The 20,168-nt window shown below is 39.2% G+C and overlaps 1 long non-coding RNA gene and 1 pseudogene across 1 annotated transcript; one reads left to right on the top strand and one right to left on the bottom strand.

The window, feature by feature from the left end:
- The first annotated feature begins 1,512 nt into the window (after positions 1–1,512).
- On the top strand, positions 1,513–7,817 carry LOC140927229 (uncharacterized). The gene is made up of 2 exons (XR_012164547.1): positions 1,513–1,884; positions 7,327–7,817. It is a non-coding gene; the product is annotated as an uncharacterized lncRNA (long non-coding RNA).
- LOC140929097 (uncharacterized) lies at positions 3,429–7,224 on the bottom strand (annotated as a pseudogene).
- Positions 7,818–20,168: the final 12,351 nt, after the last annotated feature.

Raw genomic sequence — 20,168 nt, 5'->3', positions numbered from 1 at the left:
TATTTCATTGCCCTGTAATACCTTCGAAGGAACAACAAGACATCGCGCTCGAGTTCAAAGACTCACTTATGTTAAGAAAAACTAAATGGACTGTGTGAGAAGAGAATTATCTTGACTGACGCACCACATATTTCTCCAAACTTGGTGTAGCTTTAGTTTTAGCTACAGTGTACAACTCAAATCTGAAGATCGCACTATCCGTGAAAATTCAAAATCCTGCAAACCACACTACAGAGCTGGGCCCAGAGTCATACTCACATGGCAGGAAATAATCACATTCACGGACAATGACTGTTCATTTCGGAGAAAACCAAAAAAACTAAAATCTTTATTCAGCCGTAATAAACAGAGTTCAAAGGATATAAAACACTTTACAACTGCACCTGAAATCAAATCCTATCAGGGACACCTACAGAAGCATAAACCACAGGAAATGATTACTCAGTATGCATGTAACAAACCGACTTCATGACCTCTAAATATAAGACTAAGCGCGGCAAAAACCAGATGTTACTCAGTCAAAGTTTAGAATGCTACACGTCTTGCACTGTGTAGTGCTAGTAACCTTCGCGCGAGAGAAAAAAAGAAAGAGAACCACTGTTCAAGCAGACTCTCAAAGTCACGTTTCACATTATCACGAGCTTATGAGTTGTGTTTGGCTTATAAACGCTTATGTCTTGCTGTTTTGGTGAATGGAGTATGGCATCATTATGATGGGCTGTAGGAGAGGAATTCCAGAGGGCAGGGACTGAAAAAATGCGCAGGGAAGCCGTCCACTCCAAGTGGCTTCCTCCTATCTCACTGTGTGTACATTTTCGAAAAGATTTTGCATTAAAGTGGCCTGTATCGTTTGATCTGTTGAGAGTGTAGAATAATTTATAAAGCACAAAAACATAGATAACCAATTGTGGCCTTTTTACAGACCGAAATGAAAGATTTCCCTACCCTTTAGAATCATTAGAAAAGTGATGGGGGAGGGGGGGGGGGGAAATTTTCAGCTTGCACGAATTTTTTTTTTTCGCTCACTGCTTGTGCAGGAATTTTTTTTTCAGGTGAACCTCTCTGCACGAATTTTTTTTTCAGACAAATATTGCTTTTTTTTGAACAGTGAAATCTTGATTCATCAATAGATTCAAAATTAAATAATATAGAAAATATACTTTGTAGCGGATAGGCAACAATTCGCCCAATACTGAGTGCAAATGCAATCTGTCTTCTGAATTTTTGCTGGGTATGTGCGTGTGTAGAGGTCGATGTCGGTGGCTTATCGGAATTTGTCAGCCATTAGGCGACCTCAACATGATCTGATCTCGAAACCATTTTTTTTTTCTTTAGTGAAATATTTCATGCCGTGATTTCGCCTCTAAAAAAAAATTAAGATTCTTGAGATTCTATGTAATCATCATTGGCGATTTTTTTTCTCTTCTCATTCTTTTATTTTTGATATTTATGGGATAATCTGGTGAAACTGCATTACGTAATTGATAATTAACAACGATTACATTCACAGTGTATTATGACTGCGGACAGCAGTGCTTTCAACATCCACCCAAGAGATTTTCCAGAGGCACACCTAAAAAACTTTAAAAGGCAGCTAGTGCCACTGGCCTTCAGAAAGACGCTGAAGGTTAGTCCCACAAACTGACTTCTCTCTGCTGCGTAATTTACAAACGAAGACTCCTAGTAACGATGGATTCCTCCAAACGTATCATTATCTTCATTTGCGTATGGCTGATTTTAAGCTGTGTTCTGCTAGACCACTCACAAGGGTTTCAAGTTCGGCTCACCAAAAGTACTCGACGTTTCAAACATAAACCAAGGAAAACACAAGGAAATCACCATCAATATGTTAAACAAATGGCTGATTTGTTCTCTCACATCGTGGTATGTATGAAAGGCAAAAATGCTTTGTTTGTTCGTTTAGTCACTCAGTTATACTACAGTTGAAGCTCTCCTAAGCGGACATCCTCGGGACGCGAATTACTGGTGTCCGTAACAGGAGTGGCCGCTTACGAGAACGTAAAGGTAAGGTAAAGGGCCTTAAATGGAGTTTAGCCAGTGTTTAAGGAAACCACGTTCGTATCCATTTTCATTTTGCCGAGCGCTTTTATGTAAAAACCATTTATCGTGAACAATTTCATGAAAACATATAGCGGAGACTAGAAAAGCATTTGTTCTCTTAAAATAACTCAAGAAAGAAGAGATCTGGAGGTGCAAAGATTCCTAAACCGCGGTCTTACTTAGATTTCGTTTAAATAACCGACCCAAAGAGTTCATTGTGTGGGAGTTGTCTGGGAAAAACGGGGTTTTGCGAAAGCGGCCGTTTGTAGAGCTGTCCGCTTACAAGAGTGACCGTTAGGAAAGCTTCCACTGTAACAGACTATCAATTAATTTCAAAATTTTAAAAGGAAAATTTGATCTTCCTAACAAAAAACGTGAAAGAAGATGCAATGAAACATTGTGAGGGTTTACCGATAAAGAACCTGTTACACTGGCATGTGTCTTTTTTTGTGATTAACATGAATTTAACAAACACATGCATTTTGTAGTAAGAAACTTGGGGCAACGGTACCTAATCCTCTACTGACAATGAATTTACTGACTGTTTCAATCTTCAAACTGTTTTAATGTTGGTTCACTATGTTCACAATCAAGGCTAGTAACGTCTCTGTCTTACAAGAGCTAGTTCCACTGAGCTCCTTTTATTCTGACTGAACAAGAAGGTTGCAAATTTTACTCAAACTTAAAATAATCTTACTTGAGGGTGTGAATGGGGTTAACAGAGTAGCGACAAACGGCAAAAAATATTACCGACTACCGACAAAACGCGAAAAAAAAAAAAAATTACCGACTACCGACATGGACCGACATTATCTATATTTTTTTTTTCAGAAAGAAGAGTATATTGTATTTTTTCTACCTTTCTAGGAAGTAACCAAAGATACCATGTCACAAGTCTTTTTATAAATATACCACAAAACGAGGGTTTTGAAATCGGTTTGCAGAGCGTATGGAAATTTCTACAAAGCAACCCGCCTAGTCCTACACATTACATGCGAGAAATGCTTAGATTAATTCTTTCCAGTTCAATGGAAAGCTCTACCTACAAACCCACCGTACCGCAATGGGCACAAAGACAGCAGTTTCCTCCGCCAACATTTTCATGTCGTATATTGAAACACATGTCTAAGCTAAACCGTCTTTAAACCAGACATCGTAACTTTCTTCAAAGAAGCAAACTTACATCATCCTACTATTAAATAATACCACCGAAATTCACTGAGACAATGTTTTTAGAGACAGTTGTATACAAAGGCACGAGATTCAACGAAAAAGTTATCCTTGATGTAAAGACTACTTAAACCTTCCTGCACACATTTTGCCGCTTTTCACCCACCGATTTGTGAAAAGAGTTTGAGGAAAGTCTTTCAAAATTCAAAAGAACGCTTGATGGTTGATGATGGACAGAGGCTACCAACACAATCTGAAAGAAAAATTGCAATCAGAAATAAATGAAACTCACAGAAACCGAAGTCCGAGCTCCCGACATTGCGAAAGCCTTTAAACAAAGATATTTCTTACAACTTTTAGCAAGTACAGTGAATTAAGCGGACACCGTCTTAAGCGGGCACCCTCTATAAAGCGAACGGTAGCCGAAGTCCCAAAATTTATTTTCCTTATTTACGTAAAATGAAACCTTTATTTAGCGGACACCTCTATTAAGCGGACGCGGACACCTAAAAAGTACCTGAAATGATAATTTCTATTGTTACCAACCTGTATCAAACGGACCCTTTTTATCAAATTCCTCCACCCAACATGCCAGACACCGGAAATTTGAAAGATTGTCTCGAATTGCCACCCAAAACTTTTTCGATTTTTACATTAAAAAAACGTGACTTGACGAACGTGTTTGATTAGTTTCACAGTACTGTATTAGGCGGACACCCTGTATTAAGCGGACACTACAGCATTCCCCGAGGGTGTCCGCTTAATACAGGTTTCACTGTAAATTGAACTAGGCAGTAGCAAAAGCTTGTTTATCACAACGAGTTAATTAAGATAGTCTGTTGGTCAAGGTTTTCTCTGAAAGCACACTCAAGTTTAGACCAAACCACTAAAAACGCAAAAAATAGTCGAAATAGGAATGCCCAGGACAAGACAACTTGACAAGGTCAAGTTTTTGAAGATTTAGGAAAAACTAATTAATGTAAGATAACAAACAACTAGCTTAACTGTCGTTGAATTTACCAGAGCCAATTAGATATGAACCACTGTGCGGGTTCAGCTGAAACATTTCTTAATTGAATAGCGGCACGTGTGCAAAGAGAAACCTACGGGGGGGGGGGGGGGGTACTTCCTTATAAGAGGCTAATGGGGATGTGCCGCTGGATGGGGTCGCATTTTCACGACTGGATTTACTATAATGGGGTCGCATTTTCAAGAGAGTTACTAAAATGGGGTCGCACATTTTCGGATTTTTGGTGTAAGACGTACAGTTCTTCATATTTACGATTAGCAAACGTACCAGATTGTTTGTACTGCAGATGAAAAGTAAAGTGTTCTTCATTCAATCTAAAAAATTGCCTGCGTGCAGTCTCCTATTTCCTTTGTTGAACGCGGAACGCGATCTAAAAAATGGGTCAATTCATAAAAATAGAAAGTTGTGACTAAGTTGGGATCGCGAAAATTACGTATTTGCCCAAAGGTGACTAAGACGGGGTCTATAACTAGCCACAGAATAGGCTATAAAGGGGTAGGGGCTCTGAGAGGCCAGCAACACATAACCGGTAAAAATTAACCCAAGTACCTGCCCCCCCCCCCCTCCGGGAAACCGACGTCCAAAGAGCATCTTAATAAGGAAGAACCTTATTAACGAAAAAAAAAGCCCTTTGCAAGCCAAGTACATTGTAGTAGAACGTACTTATTTAACAAATTCAAAACACTCTACTCAATAATTATAATTAAACTATATTAGAATAGCAATGCTTGATGATTCATTACCATTCATCATTCGATAAAGGTATTTTCATTTTGGTATTAGCTTATATCCAAAAATCACGTTTTACATTTTCGTGTTAAATCAGTTATATAATGGTATTGAACTGAGTGGAGGGCAATTTATAGACTGGCTTCAAGTCGACCTAGCTCGATCATGAGTTTTTGATATAGGGAGCGGAGCAAGTTTAAGACTGTGACTTTTTTGAAAGTTTACTCAATTGGTCGCTCAGCGAGAAATTACAGGTATGTTTTTTTTCCCTTCAATTTCAAACCCAAAATTGCACTGCACGAAGTTCAATGAACACCTCACACCTCAGTTGTATCCAATTGAAATCACACATAACTAAATCGCAATTGCAATTTAGTCAAGAAAGAACCGAAACAAACTCGAGAAGTCATACTTCATCACTCAACTGTTAAGTAGCTTCTTGCAAAATTGATTGATTTTCTTTGTGCGTTCAATGTGGCGGTAGGCGTCAAAAACAAAGAAATTAACTGCAAAAACCGTGGACGAAGATCTTGCTGGTGTTGAACGTTGGATCTCTCAGTAGAAAAGAGATCTCTCCCGACTAAAATATTAAGAACCAAAAAACCAGAAGTCCAAAGACTACTGTAAAACTGATCATAACAACGTGTATTGCTTTCTCATAACAATATTTCGGCCATACTAGCCTTCTATAAACCTGAAGAAGGCTGGTATGGCCAGCCGAAATATTGTTATGAGAAAGCAATAGACGTTCAGTTATGATCAGCTTTGCAGTAGTCTTTGGACTTCTCGCTTTTAGGCGTCAAAGAGCCGTCGGTAATGAAGATAATAACATTCATCTAACAATGAAATTAGGAGCAACACTTTTCTTTTATCAATTAATTATACTTAAATAATGCACAAATTATTCATCAGAATCACTATGTGCCCTAGCCCATATATACCGCTAAAAATACCTCAGCCAAGGTAGAGACTGAGAACTGGAAACTCTTAGGATAGGATAGGATAAGTGCTTTATTATCAACAGAGCGCCTACAGACACATGTGTTTACAACGATAACAAAGATTTTAGTGCAATAATTACAGAGGTGTACATTCGTAAAATTTTGTTTTAACTATTAAACAAGGTTATATTTAACGCATCTCTCTCTTTCGCGGAAGCGATCATATACGTATTTAGCCACAATTTTTCGCGTTTTCTCTCCTTGCTTCATACTTATCAACGTTGTGAAGGCAGAGCTTGGAGTCATAGAGTCAAGAATAAGGTTAGTTTCCTTTTTTAGCGTATTGAACAACTCTCTCCTAGGATCCCTATAGGCTATACAATTCATCAAAAATGCTCCTCGTCTTCTAATCCAGTTTTACATAATGGGCAGATTCTTTGGTCTGGTGGTTGATAGGGTTTAACGTATCGTCCAGTTTCGATTGCTAGTTTGTGGTTGCTTAATCTTAGCTTTGTGATTGTACTCTATGATTGATGTTTCTTACATTTGTGAGGTAATTTTCGTAGTCATGGGTAAGTTTAAATTTCCTAAAAGTTCTTAGTTTGTTTTTTTGATGCAGGTCCTTTCGTTCATCATTGTGTATTTCGCTAATCCATGTTTGCTGTTCTATGTCTAAGAGTCTCTCTCGTATATAGTTCATGATTGCGGGAGTGTTAGTTTTCGCTGACCATATGTCGCCAAGACCTGCGAGATTTAATAGTCGTTTTAATTTGCTTGACCACAGTTCCTTTTTATCTTGACCAATTTGGTCTGTAAATGCTATTCCAGAGAGTTTATTTTGGTGCTCCGGCTCACAAAATTTCAGCCAATATTTAATGGCTCTGCACTTTGTCTTCGTTCGCATTGGGAAACGGCCTACCTCCGATCTGCACGCATTTGAGCTACAGAATTTGTTAACTCCCAATAGCCACCTTATGAACTTTGTTTGAACAAACTCAATTGGATCATTTTCTAGCTTTCCGTCGTGATCGACCCCCCAGACCTCGCTTCCGTAGGTGAGTATGGGAGAAATAACCGTGTCAAAAATTTTCATTGTGAGCTGTACATCGTCTCTGAAATGGTCGCCCATTTCCTTCCTGAGTTTGTACAAAGCTTTAAGGGCAACCTTCTTTATTTCCTGTTTAGCGTACGTGAAGGTCCCATAAGTACTAAATTGTAGGCCAAGATATTTGTAATTGCTAACATTGTCAAGTTTACTGCCTCTATAGTATAATACATGCTTATTCATGGTTCTCCCGCAGTTATTAAAAATTAACACCTTAGTTTCTTATGTTTAAAGTGCTGCTAAAATAATGATTATTATTTTTATAATATAAATTTCTATTAATTTATTAGGACGCCACAAGGGAAAATGCAACCCAACAAGCACACAAATCCAAGGTTGAACAGCATAATTGAGAGTACTCCAGGCCGTCCATTTTGTGCCACACACGTTACTGGTGAACGATAATGATGCCAATCATTGAAGCAGGCTCTGCAGTGCCAGGACAAAACGACGGCAAAAAAACTGTTGATATAATTCTTTATCCAGAGGGAACGAGCCGCTCAACTGATGAAAGCGGCTTATTTTACTTAATTACGTAATAGTATATGAAAAGGGGAATTTACACTTATTTAGCTAATCATTTAAAAACACACTAAGTTGATTAGAGACGAGAAAGGTCTTTTGGCCATTTTTGATAAAAGGTTTCTGATTTATTGTTCTTGGTGGAATTCTTTTTTCAACTTGGCACACAGGGAGCCCGAACGCTGTATTAGCTTATAGAAAAAAAATTGATGTATTTACGCTGTATTAGTTAATAAAATAATAAGATTCATTTACCTTTGTTCCTGTGTCTTTATGAGTCGTTTTGGAAGGGATTTGAACCCGATCAGAGACGGTTAACATCGCTGGTTATCTAGGCTGTTCACAGTCCTCTATTTTTCCGTAAGACCATCGAGATCGAGAGCTTTGCTTTACGGGCTGCCATCTTGCATGAGTGTCAAAACTACTTAGGGGGCGGGGGCGGTTTGGGAGGGTTTGAGACCACAGGATGGGTGACAACCCACCTGGTATATCCTGTCTTGAAACCAACTATCTCTTTCTTGGTAAAATACAGCCGATATCGTGACTTCCTGATAAAACAGACTATCTTCTACGGCATTTAAAATATCTGCTTGGTTAGATGCCGTAATCTGTTGCGCCCTCCCTTCGCAAAAACTACTCTGATAGCAAGGTAGCTTCAGAATAAACGGTGCTCGGACCTACAACACCCTAAAGAGAATCATTAGTCAAGTAGAAACCCTCAGTGAGTTTACAATCAAGCTGGTTATCTAGACTGTTCACAGTCCTCTATTTTCCCGTAAGATCGTCGAGATCGAGAGCTTTGCGTTACGGGTTGCCATCTTGCACGAGTATCAAAACTACTTAGGGGGCGGGGGCGGTTTGAGAGGAAGCGAGAAAAATAGAGAGACTGTAATAACATCACTGCAGCTCTCGTTCAGGCTGCGTGACAGGAATTTCACGCCTTTTACCATTCATGAATTAAGAACCTCCGCCGGTGATGAGAAACATGCCAGACACATTTAGCATCGACTACGCATGTTTACAAATATCTCAGGGGCACCCAACGAGAATATAGTTCAAAACCACATAAACATAGCATTATTGAACGTACTTTAGTATTTAAACGGTAGATAAGGGCTTATTTTTATCCCCTAAAAATTTTTCATCCGTTCGGATTTCCTAGCTGAAAGTATAGCGATCCGAAAATTATAGGGATCAAAATTTACCTTTTCGAAAATTTCAGCCAGAAAAAAGGCTCCCGAAAATTCTAGGTGACCTTTTTAGGGTAAAAATCCGTTAAAAATAAGCAATTATACGATTTTTTTGAAGTTCGAAAATCCTAGGAGAGGCAGGCAAACAAGAAATTTATCAGAAAATGATCCGAAAATTCTAGACCTCAATTCATCTTCCGAACAGATAATTTTCCGAAAATTGTCGTTGGGTGCCCCTGATATCTCCTTTCGAAACAGTGATTTTATAATGTTTCTGGGCCATTCCTCGAAATAAAATCGGCAAACATGCACAAGGAAACATTTTCCTAATCAAAGTACTAAAAATCCTTCGTGTTTGCGCCAGATGTGCCTTATGGTATGAAAGCGTACGTTTCATGCAAACGTCGACTTGTCAACGACTTGTCAATGTCGGCAACATAAACTAAACCCGTTGCCAACATCTATTGTCTAATGACCAATCAAACGCCTGCCTTGCTGGTACAACGCGCTCCGTGAACGTGAGCTGAAGTGATGTTATTACAGTCCCTCTATCTTTCTCGCCCCCCCCCCCCCCCCCGAGCTATGATCCCCGACGCCCGCCCCCTCGGTACATTTGAAAATCAAGATAGCCGTGACGGTAAGACGCGGTATATCTAAACGATCTCACGAAAAAATAGGGGACTGTGAACAGTCTACTGGTTATCGAATGCGTGTGCGTGTCTGGCGCGTCGTAAATAAGACGCTCAAGTTTCCCATTCAGTTGGGTCCAGTTAATTCGAAATACACAAATGGTGAAATTAAACATTATATTTGTAGGGAAGGAAAAGCTGCAAATCATTTGTCTCAAAACAAAATTGCGAACAAATTTGTGGAGAGTATAGTTAAAGGAAATGTAAAGAGCAACTTAAGGTATGTTTCTCTATTCATTCATTCATTCACTTGTTTGTCTATTTATGTATCTAAGTATTTATTTATTTATTTATCTATTTATTTATTTATTTATTTATTTATTTCCCTATATAAAACGGTGACAGGGATGCTCGTTGGAAAACTTAAATTAAACCCCTAAGGCCGGGAGACCAATGTGGGTGTGGCTTAAACTGACCCCTAAAGTAGATTTCTGTCTGGTCAGTGTCAGGGGATTTTTTGTAAATTTCTTTACGTACAGTACCAAGCGATACCTGGATGGGCAAATATAGTAACTTTTCATCCCGAACACTTTAAGCGAGACCAAAATCTGCAATTTACACCCCAAAGCGAGACGACGAGCACCCCTGCCACTTTTATATGAAAGTTCCCCCCCTCCCCCATCTCGGAAACCGATGGACACTTTATCAATTTCACTTACGATGCTGACGCGTCAGAGGTCACCGTTTCATGCCCAGCAGTGTATTCAATCAATCTGTTTTAGTTATTGCTTGACTGGTTCCCTTTACGTGCTACTGTCAGAACCAAATCACCCTGTTGTACAGAAGTATGTTATTCCATGCATCAGGGGCACCCAACGAGGATATAGTTCAAAACCACTTAACATAGCATTGCTGAACGTATTTTAGTATTTAAACGGTAGACACAGGTATATTTTTATCCCCTAAAAACTTTTCATCTGATCGGATTTCCTAGCTGAAAGTCTAGTGATCCGAAAATTATAGGGATCAAAACTTACCTTTTCGAAAATTTTAGCCGGGAAAAGGCTTCCGAAAATTCTAGGTGGCCTTTTTTAGGGTAAAAATTCGTTAAAAAATGGGTAATTATACCATTTAGTAGATGTTCGAAAATCCTAGGAAAGGCAGGCAAGCAAGAAATTTTACAACAAATGTTCCGAAAATTATAGATCTCAAATCGTCTTCCGAACAGATATTTTCCGAAAATTGCCGTTGGGTGCCCCTGATGCGTAAGAGGTCGAAAAGGTTACTGCATTTGTAAAGAGGCTAGCGAGAAACGATGGAGCCAAACCATCCCTTATGTGTGGCATTGAGAGAAATTTTGCCCCCAGTCTTCTCCATCAAGCTTTGCAGAGACCCTCGACTTTCGAACAAACTGGCCTCGACTTGGAGCTTGTTCACAGTGCCGGATCCAGACCTTGAGATAGGGGGAGGGAGGGAACGTGGGGGGCCGGTCTCCAAAAGAAATTTTTTTGGCCCTTCGGGCCTCATTTTGGTCTAAAAATAAGGTGGGGGGGGGGGGGAGGGGGGGGCAACCGGGCCATTCCGCTGGATCCGCCACTGGTTCGTATTTAGTTTACATCAACCGTTACACGTTTCACAGTTTCTCGAGTCTATCACTAGCACTCTTTTTTCATGCTGGTTTATTTCATTAAAAAAAGAAAAATACTCATACCCGCTCTTAACGATCTTTAAAGAGGTCACCTTTAAATCTAGGACGAAAAACCAACGAAATAACCATAACAGAAATGCATGTCTCCCCAGAGATTCGGAGTGAACAATGCTCCCCACGTTAAGCCGCCGGCCCTGACGGGAGGGTTTGAGACACAGGATGGGTGACAACCCACCTGGTATATCCTGTCTTGAAACCAACTATCTCTTTCTTGGTAAAACACAGCCGATATCGTGACTTCCTGATAAAACAGACTATCTTCTACGGCATTTGAAATATCTGCTTGGTTAGATGCCGTAATCTGTTGCGCCCTCCCTTCGCAAAAACTACTCTGATAGCAAGGTAGCTTCAGAATAAACGGTGCTCGGACCTACAACACCCTAAAGAGAATCATTAGTCAAGTAGAAACCCTCAGCGTGCCTCGGTCGCCCTTCGGGCGGCGTGCCGTGCGCCAGCGAGGCTATGGCTTGCGGTTATTGATTTTCAAAATGGCGAACAACAAAGTCGATCTGGGTCAGATAAGAAGCGAAGAAATCGCTTACAGTAGATTCATACAGATCCCATTGGGCTAATTAATCGTGCTAAGCGACAAGTATAGACATTTTTCAAGGTGAGACTTTAATTAAGTAATTTATTTATTCACACGAAATTCCTCTGGACCCTGTGCTGTTGTTTGACTGTAAAATACTTAAGCCAATTACACAAGCTATTTATATCTCCAATTCCATTGGTCCAATTTCATTGGTACTGCGAACGCAGAGGTGATAATGATGAGTCGTTGACATGGCGGAGGGACTTAATAAACCTCTTTTCTCCCAAAGATGTTTACAGACGGGCTTTATTTTTCTTTCTCGCGCGCTCGCTTCGCTCGCGAGCTCGCCGATGTTTTCGAAAAATAAAACAACGTCTGTGTACAGGCTAATGCGTAAGAGGTTCGGGGGCACCCCTCCACAAAATTCCCCAAGGGGATTTCATTGATGACTACCGCTTAAACGTTAGCCAAGCGTGTGTCCACTAATTTTAGAGGGTAATGGTGGCGTGGGCTTGTAAATTAGTACTTAAGGATCTTTTTATATTTTTATTTCTTTTTTAATCGAAATGAATTGTTTTGAATTGAAATGAATTTTTTCTTAATCGAAATGAACAGGAGCTTATGAAATGAAATGTCTAGTAAATAGTGCTTTGACTGAATGTATTTTTTTCTTCTTCAGCGAAATTAATTGTAAATAGGTTTAATAGTTAGTTTTGTTATCAATGAAAGGTTATTATTAATAAAATTTATCATTATTATTATTATTATTATTATTATATCTGAAATACGTGTCTATACGTGTCTTCAACGGCTAAAGTTTTGCCTTTATTAGGGCTAATGGTTACCCTTTTTTCCGCTTAACTAATTTTAGGAAGCATTTTGTTTTGTTTCAAAGAGTTAAGTCAGTTAATCTATCCCTGGATGAAGCGAGTGATCACTACGAGCCTCAGCGCTCCGGAAGTTAAAAAATTCGTACCGTCTGGTTGCTATGAAGTGACGTAATCATCCAGTTGAGTATCCATCACCGTAACACTTTTGCGGTCAACTACCGCAGCGCTCGTAAAGTACTTTAATTAAAACCGTGTTCAAAACCCTGTAGGAAGTCTGTTTATTTTTGAGTCAATTAATGCACTGCTGACTTTCACGAGGTCAACTTTTGCATAAATTATCAAACATTATGTTAAGCGGGAAATCTACCTATGGTTCGCGGGAGAAGCAACTTCTATAACGGCGCAAGACAAATGTTTCGAGGGTCGAGGATGTGCTCGCAAACTATTCACTATGCGACGAAAGGAGAAATCACTGGCATGATAGCTGCATGTAATGGTAATTTTATCAATCCAGGTCGCGCCGTGTTCGCTCGAGAACACTGTGACAACCTCATTTGGCGCGCTTCTCAATACTTCCAAAACATGTTGTAATCGGTAAGTAGACTTAAGCACTTAGTATCGCCAAGCCATTCGAATCAGTGTATACCCAATTCTTTGTCTGAAGATTCTCGCAAACACATATACCAAGTAAATCTGGATGGAAGAGGAAATTGTCTCCCTGAACGCAGCCCGATTATATTTTGAAGGATGGCGGCACAATTCAACGCGTCTTCCAGGTCAGCCCTAATTTATAGTTCGTAAGAGTATAAATTGCGATCTCCCTATTTTCGCTTAAGCTTTTTTTGATAAAACTTCAGTGGAAACAAAACAACGCAGATATGACATTCTCCTGCATCAGACACAATCGGCTGAAGGAAATATCTGTTTACAAGTCGGGTAAATTATCCATTCTTGCGCACCGCAAAATCAGCTAAAATCAGTCGCTGGAAACCTGGCATATTATTAAGCCTGAGCGCTTCTAAGAATAACACGTTTAGAACTTCGACGCGTAGAAAAAAAAGGCAGTTGTTCTATATCCTTTCTGGTTCATCCAGGTAGAAGTCCTGGCATATTATTATGCCTGAGCGCTTCTAGGATATATAACACGTTTAGCATTTCGACCCGTAGCCGAAAAAAAAAAAATAGGCAGTTGTTCTATATCCTTTCTGGTTCATCCAGGTAGAAGTCCTGGCATGTTATTATTATGCCTGAGCGCTTCTAGGATATACAACACGTTTAGTATTTCAAACCGTAGCCGTAAAAAAACAATTAGGTAGTTGTTCTATATCCTTTCTGGTTCATCCAGGTAGAAGTCCTGGCATGATGTTATTATGCCTGAGCGCTTCTAGGATATATAACACGTTTAGCATTTCAACCCGTAGCCGTAAAAAAAAAATTAGGCAGTTGTTGTATATCCTTTCTGGTTCATCCAGGTAGAAGTCCTGGCATGATATTATTATGCCTGAGCGCTTCTAGGATATATAACACGTTTAGCATTTCAACCCGTAGCCGTAAAAAAAATTTAGGCAGTTGTTCTATATCCTTTCTGGTTCATCCAGGTAGAAGTCCTGGCATGTTATTATTATGCCTGAGCGCTTCTAGGATATATAACACGTTTAGCATTTCAACCCGTAGCCGTAAAAAAAAATTAGGCAGTTGTTCTATATCCTTTCTGGTTCATCCAGGTAGAAGTCCTGGCATATTATTATGCCTGAGCGCTTCTAGGATATATAACACGTTTAGCATTTCAACCCGTAGCCGTAAGAAAAAAAAATTAGGCAGTTGTTGTATATCCTTTCTGGTTCATCCAGGTAGAAGTCCTGGCATGATATTATTATGCCTGAGCGCTTCTAGGATATATAACACGTTTAGCATTTCAACCCGTAGCCGTAAAAAAAAATTAGGCAGTTGTTCTATATCCTTTCTGGTTCATCCAGGTAGAAGTCCTGGCATGATATTATTATGCCTGAGCGCTTCTAGGATATATAACACGTTTAGCATTTCAACCCGTAGCCGTAAAAAAAAATTAGGCAGTTGTTCTATATCCTTTCTGGTTCATCCAGGTAGAAGTCCTGGCATATTATTATGCCTGAGCGCTTCTAGGATATATAACACGTTTAGCATTTCGACCCGTAGCCGAAAAAAAAATTAGGCAGTTGTTGTATATCCTTTCTGGTTCATCCAGGTAGAAGTCCTGGCATGATGTTATTATGCCTGAGCGCTTCTAGGATATATAACACGTTTAGCATTTCAACCCGTAGCCGTAAAAAAAAATTAGGCAGTTGTTGTATATCCTTTCTGGTTCATCCAGGTAGAAGTCCTGGCATATTATTATGCCTGAGCGCTTCTAGGATATATAACACGTTTAGCATTTCGACCAGTAGCCGAAAAAAAAATTAGGCAGTTGTTGTATATCCTTTCTGGTTCATCCAGGTAGAAGTCCTAGCATATCATTATGCCTGAGCGCTTCTGGGATATATAGTAGCAGTTTGACCCGTAGAAAAAACAAACTCAGCCGTTCATTTTGTAGGAGATATTTAAGCGTTTTTGTCTGTGTTAGCCATGTGATCGACTTTATACGCAGACCTTGATAATATGTTTTTTTCTTTGACGGCACTGAATAATTTTAGCCGAAACCTGAGCCGTACATTTGTTGAATGCCGCGCTTTTAATTAAATTTCTCGCCCTAGAATGATGACATGATGGCGCGAAAATTGACGCCTCTATCGTATTAGATGCGAAATATGATCAGAGATAAATGGAATAGTGAATGTTACAAGCTTCTGAGTATCCAGCTGAGATAGGGGACTTTTAGTCCCCTATCTCAGCTTGATAAACAAAATTTTTTTGGTTGCTAAGACGGTGCGGCTCGTTATGATTCAAAGCATAGACTGCATATGTTAATTATAACATAGCGCGCGTGCTTGCCCTATATAAGTCCTATTGAGACGATATGAACAAAATCCTTATTTATGCACCCACGTGCGTAAATAAGATGACGTCAGCATTTTTTTACCTGGCTGCAGAGTTTCTGTCCTGTTGAGCTGCAGTGCAGTTTTCCTTCTCTTTGAAATATGGAAGAAGCCAGCGAAGAACTGCCCAATTTTTCTATCGGCATTGACCTTTTACGTCCTGATCCAACGAGCAGCAAAAATAAAGCCGAAAAAAACTCGCAAGTTGCGCGTTTCGCAAAATTGTCGGAAGACCAGCTGCAGCAAATTTTGGCCGAAAGACATTCACTGGGAACAAAAAAAGTCACCAATTGGTCATTAACAACATTTAACGGTAAGATTTCTGTATTTATTGTTGTTTTGAAATTTGTTTGCGGAATTATAGTCACGTTTTGTCTCAAAGTTAAATGTTATGACCTCTTTGCTCTTGGATTAATTTTAACTTGGTGTAAGGAGAAAAAAAATCCAGACACATCTGGAACATATGTCTCCGGGCCAACTGAATGCGATTTTGCGAAGGTTTTACGCAGAGGCCAGAAGCAAATCGGGAGATGACTACCCCACGTCAACTTATAAACTGTGTTAATAGAATCTAAAGGCGCTTTTCGGAACTCGATGAGAACTTCGTCAGCTGCCAGGTTACCCTCTCTTAATGAGCAAGAGTGTGTTAAGTTTTCCTCTTTGTGGCGAGAGCGGTATATTTGTTTGTCTCGAATTTCTGATTTTGTCATTTACATGAAATTTCTTTGCTTACTTTAAGTTCCATAGCAATTGAGGGCGAGTAATTGGCAAAATTAAACAAAAAGAACTGGACTGCCGTGACACAGCCCCTTTTATTATTATATTAATTATTATTAGAAAGAAAAACTCGAAGCACTATCTGAGATAGCAAGGAGCCATGCAGCCTACACTGTATTCACGAAGGGTTACAATCCAAGTTTACCTATTTCATGCGCACAATAGAGTCGTTTGAAGATTACGTTGACCCAATCCAAGAGGCGATCGACGACTTACTTCTCCCAAAACTATTCGGTGAAAGGGAGCCCTTCCTAGTGATCTCCGTCAGCTCGTCACTCTGCCCCGCTCAAGGAGGGCTAGGCGTACCCGACTGACGGTTTGAAGCCCCACAGCAGTTTGCTGCTTCTACGTCAATAACAGCACCGCACGTAGATTCTATTACCACATATATACAGCATGTTCATGGTGGCAGGCGAGAATTCCACGGAAGAGTTAAAAAGACAACATCAAGCCTTGAAAACTGCGTCGGTGAAATCGAGAATGGAAAGTATTGATTCCACTCTACCCTGGGATCTGCTACCGTCAGTTAACCAATCGAGAGACAAGGGTGCGAGCTCATGGTTTACCGCAGTGCCTCTTGTCGATCAAGGCTTAGTGTTGAATAAACAAGAATTCTCTGCGTTTAAGGTATAATATGCCCCTGCCGTGGTTCGACTTTAACGTTGGTGCAAACCGCTTACCAGTAAGTGAGGTAAGTAGGTTGCGAACACCATCCTGTCTCTGTGCCATAAACCCTCCCTTTTGCATGACAGGGCATGGCAGACGGTATACTTCTCACCACAAAGACACTTGCTCGATAAGTCGGGCAGGGGCATATTATACCTTAAACGCAGAGAATTCTTGTTTATTTAACACTAAGCCTTGATCGACAAGAGGCACTGCGGTAAACCATGAGCTCGCACCCTTGTCTCTCGATTGGTTAACTGACGGTAGCAGATCCCAGGGTAGAGTGGAATCAATACTTTCCATTCTCGATTTCACCGACGCAGTTTTCAAGGCTTGATGTTGTCTTCTTAACTCTTCCGTGGAATTCTCGCCTGCCACCATGAACATGCTGTATATATGTGGTAATAGAATCTACGTGCGGTGCTGTTATTGACGTAGAAGCAGCAAACTGCTGTGGGGCTTCAAACCGTCAGTCGGGTACGCCTAGCCCTCCTTGAGCGGGGCAGAGTGACGAGCTGACGGAGATCACTAGGAAGGGCTCCCTTTCACCGAATAGTTTTGGGAGAAGTAAGTCGTCGATCGCCTCTTGGATTGGGTCAACGTAATCTTCAAACGACTCTATTGTGCGCATGAAATAGGTAAACTTGGATTGTAACCCTTCGTGAATACAGTGTAGGCTGCATGGCTCCTTGCTATCTCAGATAGTGCTTCGAGTTTTTCTTTCTAATAATAATTAATATAATAATAAAAGGGGCTGTGTCACGGCAGTCCAGTTCTTTTTGTTTAATTTTGCCAATTACTCGCCCTCAATCGCTATAGAACTTAAAGTAAGCAAAGAAATTTCATGTAAATGACAAAATCAGAAATTCGAGACAAACAAATATGTCTCCTGAGCATTATTTTTGAAACTGCAAACAGTGGAAATAAACTTTGAAAAACTGTTAGGCTGAACAGTTTTCAAAAACCCTAATTTCAATCCGTTTCAATCTTCTTCAGTTCTGCCCATCCGTGGAATCTATTGTATCTGTTGTGGTACAGTAAAAACTCACGAGTAAGAACCTACATTTTCCAGGGTTAGCCTAGACAGGTTCTAACATAAATAGTGGTTAGCATAAATTTAGGCTATCTAGGTTCTTAATAGGTTCTTAATTTCTTGCAAAAAATTATGTTGTTGCTAAGAAGATTTTATATGCATGTCATAATTTTTAACATTAGAATTGACATGTAGCAACTACTCATCCACATTGATCATACATTTACTATACCATTTCTCTTTAAGTAAATATTTTAAAATGATTTTTGAAAATAAGAACCTTTCTCCAAATTTTAGGCTAAAGAGGTTCTTATATAGAGGGGGTCTAAATTGCAAATTTTAGCCTAACAGGTTCTTAAATCTTAGGTTCTTACTCGTGGTGATTATAGTGATTATATTTATGTTTCTCTTAAGTTAACAGACATTTTGTAATTACTTAATATGGCTGAATTTCGTGACACAGCTCCTTTAATAATTAGTATTAATAATAATAATTACTACTACTACTACTAATAATAATAATAATAGTAATAATAATTATAAAAGTAAGTAATCATTATCATAAAAATCTCCCAGAATCCTTTGAGGCAATTTTTTAAAAAGTTTTAAACCTCTGACAATTTTATACGTAGAAGACTGTCAGATAACACATATCTTCCCATGTCTCATCTAAGGCAATGACGTCATCAGTCACGTTACTATTTTCGAATAAGGTTTTTTGTTGCTGCGACAAGACTTCATTAACGAGTGAAAAACAAATAGTATACTTGAGGTTTTAGTTGTGTGGGGCATTTCAACATAACCAGTTGACGTCCGGCATTTAAAATTTAAGGGGGTAATGAGCATGAGCGAGAAAGTCGGGAGACTAGACCGAGGGCTGTAGAGAGTCAACCTTTTATCACACGGCAAAGAAAATTTGCGGTAAAGTAATGTTTTACCTGACAATTTATTTCATGACCAAAAGAGGGACATGATCAAAGCGTTTTGAATGTGTTAGTTTGTTTTTTAAAGTACCTTTTTTCCTAAATTAGCGAGTTTTTGCTGTTTTTCTCAACGATTCTTCACACTGTTTTGTCTCTGAGTAATTATTATTCCATTTTCAAAGCAGAAAAAGGGGCATTGTCAATTACCATAGAGAAGGAATATATATATCTTTTAAACTCAATGCTAGCGTTTACCGTGGTGATCAACTGGATGGAGGCGTTAACTTTTAGCCCTAACTGATTCTGAGGTTCAGGCTTCAAATCCCCTTACAGCCAATTTTTTGTAACCACAGGAGCTCGGCTCCTGGTAATCATTTTTTTTAATTTTTTTTCTATTTTTAAAATCTCTTTTTTACTCTCTTTTTTTTACCTGTGTGGTGCATATAGCTATTGTAGTAACATAATGTGGTAAATTGAAAGCAACGTTTACAGGAATATAAAGTAATGCCGTATGTATCATATAGCGTATCTACCGGTATTTTTAGTAATACTGGAACTGTTATCATTACCCAGCTCAATCGTCGATTTTCACATGTGCCTAATTTAATTCGAGAGGTAACTGCTTTGAGATGGGACATCTGAATCTACTAAATTCGACACTTTCAAATTAAATTCGACTTTGTAGAATCTACGACTGAAACAGTCGAAAATTCCACTTAGGTTCAACATTTGATTTCGAAGTCGCATTACTTTTCACATATGGCGAATATAATGCATAATTGTAGAAACCATTATCCATATTGTAAAAAATTGTCAAGAGACTGGGATTATTTACAACTAACGGAGTTACATTCGGCACCATCATATCCGACTTCTGAATCAACTGCCATATTTATAATAAGTACTTTCATGGACTAAAATAGGTGTTCGGCACTCATAAGAAATTTCCCGTTTGAAAGGGGCCTAACATGATATAACTTTCAGCTAAGTGGTTTGCAGGCTGTTATTAAGTTGTTGTTTTCTTTTCAGTAACAACAATTTGTATCTCCCTTTGTAAATCCATTTTATTAATAGACTTTTGCCGCGACTTAGGAATCGACTTAAGAAATAGTTGATTTTACTTCCTCTTTGACATGATTTGTATGTCGCTGGACATGATTTGTATATCAAAAAGAGCGATCAATTTTCATCCATCCATTTCAATAAAAGCAAATGGAATTACTTCTCAGTATAGCGAACAACCTCGAACAGTGACTTCGTCGTATAAATATGCGGCACCGAAGAAAGACGAGACAGCTAACCCTTTTAGAT

Source organism: Porites lutea, chromosome 2 (assembly GCF_958299795.1).
Source record: "Porites lutea chromosome 2, jaPorLute2.1, whole genome shotgun sequence".
NCBI lineage: Eukaryota > Metazoa > Cnidaria > Anthozoa > Scleractinia > Poritidae > Porites > Porites lutea.
Note: the sequence above shows the minus strand (reverse complement) of the source record. Positions and strands in the feature narration are given on the sequence as shown.